Here is a 6,337-nt window from a genome sequence, read left to right as displayed (position 1 = left end):
TCTGGGTGGACTAGTTTTGCAGGTGGCACCCAAGCTTCTCCTCCTTGGTCCTCTGTCTGTAACGGGGGAACTGCCCCGCCTGCCTCACTCACCAAGTTCGCTGACCTCAGAGGAGATGCTACACAGGAGAGGCTGGCAAGAAGCGGGGGCACGCTGCCTGGCTGGCTGGGCCAGGGCTCGCTTGTCCTCTCACCTTGGAGGTCGCTACGCAACCTGCTGCAGGACCCTGGCCCATCCTCCCAGAGCCCTGAGGCTTCATGTTGCCATGCAGAGCTCCAGAGCAGCCCCCTCACCTTTCCCCCTCCAGCCTTCTCTGCAGCTTACTCCTCCTGTACCTGCTGAGGCTGTGAATCACTCCTCAGACCCTCAGTGTTCTCATCTGTGAAATGGGTTAGCAGCCCTGCCTGTCCTCTCCAGCCGGATGTTTCTGAGGCTGGCCCTCCCTGGGAGGTGAGGGGGCAGCACGGCCCAGTGGGCTCAGTGTATCAGAAAACCAAGAGCCCAGCCCCCAGGACAGACCCGGTATCCCATCTTGCCTCAGCCTGTTCACTTACAAACGGAGAAGGGCCCTGCCTGGCCCCGCCCCGCCCACAGGGCTTTCACGAGGCTGAAATACAATGCCAGAGCTCCAGGGTAGTGGCATCTCGCCAAACACGACAGGCTACCAACACGTCAGGACTTCTTTTTCTCGTCCCCAGTGCTGACAACCTGTCATGAGGCTGACTTGCTTCCTTGACGCGTGTGGAAACCAGAGACGAGTGATGGGGACACTTGTCTCAAAGCTGGTGTCCTGACAAAGGAATAACCATGCCTGCTCGCTGAGCTAATAAGGGCTCTGTGGGACGAGCACTTCTAGAGACAGCTGCCCCGCTGTGCCTTTCACCACCTGTGTCTGATGGGAGGAGACACGCTCTCTTCTGACAGTGTGAGCCGCAGCCATTCTTTCGTCCGAGCGTGATTGAGACCTACGGTGCTGGACCCTGGTGGGCGGGGAAAGATAAGCGGTGCACTCTGTCTTCACGGAACTCTTAGCTCAGTGGCAAAACAGATCCATAAGATCAATGAAAGTGATACATAAGAGAAGCTCGGAGAAAGCATGGGAAGTCCAGACCCATTGGTTGAAGCAGGGAGGGCTCCCTGGAAGAGGTGGCGTGTAAACTCAGCCTTTAAATATTTGGAGATGCAGAGGATAGGGGTGTGGGGAAGAGTAAACGCCCAGAGATGGGATGCTGTCTTGCCTTCAGGTAACGTGTGGAAGGCAGAACCAAAGAGGAAGAGGCAAGAATGTAGGATGGGCTGGAGTGTAGAAGGCATCCTAGGTGGTCCCAACTGCCTGGCATTATCAGGGTGGGAGGGCCTCCAATCACCTGTGTGTGGGCCTTCAGGCAGTTGGCAGCAGGGTGAGATGGTGATTTTAAGCCTTCACTCATTTATCTTCCACCAGAGCCCTGTGTTACATGCGCCGTGCCCCGAGGCCCCACCACTTACAGGTGGTTCAGGGGCAGGGAGGCAAGACGCAGGCAAATCCACTCTTTCGCTGGCTCCTCATAAACCCCTATGAGGCAGGCAGAGCTGAATATCCTTTTAGAAACTGGGAACCTGAGGCAGGGAGACCAGGTGCCCTCCCTAAGGTCAAGTGGGAGCAAGGGAGGCAGTGGAGTTAGGAGCCGGTCTCTGGCTTCTAATTGCTCTCCTTCTAGACTAACGAGGAATTTCCGTTCCTTTTGTGTCTTCAGCCAAGATGAGGTCACATCTTCATGGGGGGCTTTGGGAGGAGATGGGTCTCTCTGCTCCCAGCCTGAGGGCCAGCCTGTGGGAACCACCCTGTCACCCCAACGGTGCCCGTGAGGAGGGGCATGTGGGCACAACCGCAGGAACTTCACTCTCACTGGGCACTCATAGGCCAGCTCAGTGGGGTCTGCAGGGCATCTCGGACCACCCTGAGCCATAGGGGCAGCTATTAGGTCTGCCTTTAATTGTCCATTTCTAATGGGAAGAGACATATCCTCTGGTAGAAACACTGGATAACTACAAAAGTGATGTACAAAAGGAAGTAAAAAAAAAAAAAAAAAAAACCAGTCGTGGGCCCAGTGTCCTGAGAGAGCTACTGGGAACATTTTAGTAAATGTTCTTTGTCATTTTGAAACAGTACATACACAGACACACACAGAGAGAGACTTAAAAAAAAAATCCGTTTAAATCATACTAATTACAGCTTTACTCTCGTTTTTTCACTTAACACCCCCTTATCACACCCATCCGTTGGCTCCTGTTTGTAGGCAAAGACACGGAAGCTAAGAAGAGGGAAGTGATGTGTTCAAGCCCCGTCCGGGTCAGTGGTGGGGTCAGGGTTCACTCTTCCGGTGTGAGTCACACTCAGATGGAGAAACCAAGGCCCCGAGAAGAGGAGGTCACTCGAGGCCACGTGACTGTGGGGCTCCTGGACCCTTCTCTGCCCGCCCCGGGAAGTCTCAGGAGAGGATCTGCCCTCTGGGTCTGGAGGAGATGGTGTGTGCAGGAGCCAGAGGGTGGGATGCTGGGCCCGCCCGGGCAGCAGGAGAGAGACGTCCTCTGCCTTCCCGCAGCTGTACCCCAGGAGAGCAGACAGGCCCTGCACCACCCCTCATGGCCCCTGCTCCCTACGGACCTCCAGACCAGAGACCTGCTGAGCCTTGGTTTCCTCTTCGGCATGAAGGTGAAAATCCTAGCCTCACAGGGTTGCTCTGAGGGTGCCAGGGTCCAGGAAACCACTCACTTTGTATCCTGTGGGGTCCCAGTCTAGTAATAACAGAAACAAGAATCCCAGACAGTGATGGAGTGCCTGGCCAACTGACAGACACCAAGCTGAGCGCTCACAGGCATCATTTCATGAAACTTGCATAAAAAACCCCACGAGGAGGTGGGATTATGATCGTCCTCTTTTATAGAGGAGGAAACCCAGGCTCTGAGGGGTAAAAAATCACTCACCCAAGGTCACACCAGGGCCGGAAGCCAGGACTTAGACCGAAATGCCAGATTCAGACCCGTAATCCCCTGATGTCATCAGCGTAATATTGTGGAAACAGTACAGAAAGATGAGATGGCTTTTAATTCTGCACAGGCTGCAGGTCCATTTTTAAACAACCATGAAATGATGAGAACTCCCGTTTACTGAGCGCCCACTGCACTTGCTTCACTCGTGAGCACCACCCTTAAGTTGGTGACTGACCTGGGAGGAAGGCATGTTTTCCCCACTTTATAGATAAAGATACAAGCTGAGAGAGGTCAGGCCACTTCCCCAAGGTCACACAGCTAACAGGCAGACCTCTGTTTTATCCGTGACCGTCAGAGGTTTTACCGGATGGCGGGGTCCTCTCCAGTGCCTTGGGAGCAGGAGAAGGTCAAATGGATGTGATGTCCCTTCTGGACCGACTGTCAGCCCTTCTCCTCCAGGGGAGATGCCCCTGCCTGGAGTGCTCAGCCTGGCGGGACCCCTTTGGGTGGGATTGACACAGGCCACGGGGATGAAGGACGAAGTGGGGGGGCCACTGGCGGGCCAGTAGCTGGATCTCCTTTGCTGCCTCGGCGTCTGGGACCTGAGAGTTCATTTTAACCAAAGCACAGTTAGGTGGCACAGAGGTAGGGGACCATTCCAGAGGGGCCGGGGTGTCACAGTCGTCTGGGTGATGCCAGCTCTCCCTTTTCTGGTCCTTTCCTCAAGCCCTACCCACTTCAAGGCATTTTCCTCCTTAGAAAACCTGGGGTGTCAGGTGCTAAAGTCATCATCGCCGCCCCAGCTGATCTTGGTAAGGCCGGGAGGAAGGTCACCCAGTGGGTCAGGGGCTCAGCTGCGGTGGCCTGTGATTCCTCTCTGGTGGGAAGAGGTCAGCTGAGCCATCATCCCTCCCTGTCCATTGCTCTCTCCCTCCTGCCAACTTCTGGGCAGCCGGATCCATTCTTTTGGCAGTAGGGCCCCGGCTACCTTTGTGCAAATGAAAAGAAGGTGCTCAGAGAAGAGAGACTCCCTTGGGGCAGCAGGTGCCTAGAGGCAGAGCCGCCCAGCCCCGGCATCTTCTGCCACACACACCCCTGCTGCACCCCTAACGTGGTGATGTCAATACTGCAGAGTCTCTTTATGGGACAGCTGGTTTCTGTCCCTCACAAGCACGGCCCCATTGGTGCAGGAAGCCCAGGACCAGCACTGGAGGGGCATCCACGTGGGACACAGGCGTCTGAGACTGGGCTGAGTGAGAAGAGCTCTTCTCTGCTGCTGCTGTGCCCCCTGGAGGGTTGCCTGCCCTGTGGACATCTCCTGGGGCCGGGGTGGGGGCCTGAGGACACTCCCAAGCCCCTAGACTATCGAGTGCCCGGTGTCCCGCCAGCCGGGGACTCCATGCTCTGGCTGTGGGACCTTGGGCCAGTCACTTGCTGCCTCTGAGCTCACGTTCCCATCCGCACAGTGGATGAGTGGTTGGGAAAGATGCAAGGCTGACCATGTGGGATTCTGGGACAAAGAGAGCGACGGAGGTCCTCTTCCCCTGGCACAGGAGAAGCATGCCCATGCACGGGTCAGGGCATGCAGGTCACTTCAGACCGCACCCCCAGCCTCACACCTGCGTGCATTCGGTCAGGAGCAGGTGTTGGAGTCCGGCAGTCCAGTTCAAGTCCTGGTTCTGTCACTTAGTAGCTGCGTGTCCTTGGGCAAGTCATTTAACTTCTCTGTGCCCCCATTCCCCCAGGGGTAAAAAGGAGATACGAAATTCCTACCTCATGTGGGTGTGGTGGGGATGAAGCAGACCAACACATAGGAGGAACTTGGATGGAGCTCCGAGGGTGAGGAGTACCTAGCATGCCTGCTACAGCCATCGTCAGGGTCCTGAACCGCGGGCCCGAGAAGTCAAGGCCGTATAGCTCTCCTCCCACTAGCCCTGGCTGCCTCCGGATCACTGACGGAGCTGGGGCCAGCCCCTTCCCCTCGTGGGGCCTGGGTGACCCCGCCCAGAAAATGACGCTCGGACTGTAAGAGGGCGGGAACCACGGTGTCTTCACTCTGGGTCCCAAGACGCAGAGCCGAGCTGGCACTGAGACGACAGTGAACAGATCCGCCGACCAGGCGCCCTTGCCCCTCGGGGGCTGTTTCTGCAAAGTCCCGGGTCTCCAGCACCCCAGGGGGGCGGGCATGCCCACCCGCTACTCCCTCCAGCGTGGAACTTCGCTAAACAGCGAGATGGGTTGTTAAGACCTGGAGAGACCCGTTCTCAGCTGCAGTCAGGTGTTTTCTTTTCCTTTCTTTATTTTTAAATGAAACAAAGATGAATATTCTTAATGATAAAAGGTACAATTCACAAAGAAGATAGACATCATAAACCACTAGATACCTAACAACAAAGAAACAAAGATACATAAAGCAAAAATCAGAAGAAATATAAGGGGAAAGAAAAAAATATATATATAATCATAGTGAGACATATTAACTTTCTCTGATAATTTAAATATAATACATTTATAATTATAGTAATTTATATTAATCTTATAGTCTACACAAATACATTTAAAATTTTGTGGCTCATACATTGTTATTAGATTTCCATAGGACAGTTAGAAAAATTGGCAAAAAGATAAACATGACTAAATTTCAAAAAGCAGAACTCTGATTTTGTGTGATTCAGTTGTGCATATACGCATATATTATTTTTGAATTATTTTCCATTATGGGTCATTACAAGATATTGACCATAGTTCCCTGTGCTACGCAGTAAACCTTTGTTGCTTGGTGCATATCTATTTTTGTAAATTAGCAATCTAGCATTCTATTCATTAGTCAGGCTTTTTCAGACCTCCCCACTGATGCCGACACCCACTCCTCCTGACACAGAGGCCTCTTTGCGGCTCCGCAGGACAGCCCTACCCCCTGCCCGCTGCCCGCTGCCCCCGGCCTTGGTTCAGGTTGGAGCCGGAAGGCTGGTGGGAGGAGAGAGCTGGACGCAGATGGAGGCCCCCCTGCGTTCCTGCTTCACCCTGCCTCTCCCCGGGGCCCCTGCCATCCCACCAGCCCTGCTCACCTGTGCAGCTGGGAGTTGGAGTCAGGAATAGATTGTCTTTCGGCTTCTGTGAAGACAGTGAAGGAAGCCCCAGAATCCTAGGCTCGCGGGGCTGTGGGCATCTCTGTCCCCTCCCACCCTCTATGCAATCGGACACAGGGAGGCCAGGAACGTGCAAAGGCTGCTCAGCCAAAAGGGGAGTGGAGCTCCTCCATCCAGGCCTGCGAGAGTGCTCACCTGGCCCCCTGCCCCAACCAGAGCACAGCACCACCCCCCACCTCCCCCCAAGGAGGAACAGAGCTTAGGGAGGGCCATGC

The sequence above is a fragment of the Bos indicus genome, chromosome 8 (assembly GCF_029378745.1).
Source record: "Bos indicus isolate NIAB-ARS_2022 breed Sahiwal x Tharparkar chromosome 8, NIAB-ARS_B.indTharparkar_mat_pri_1.0, whole genome shotgun sequence".
Taxonomy (NCBI): Eukaryota; Metazoa; Chordata; class Mammalia; order Artiodactyla; family Bovidae; genus Bos; species Bos indicus.
Note: the sequence above shows the minus strand (reverse complement) of the source record.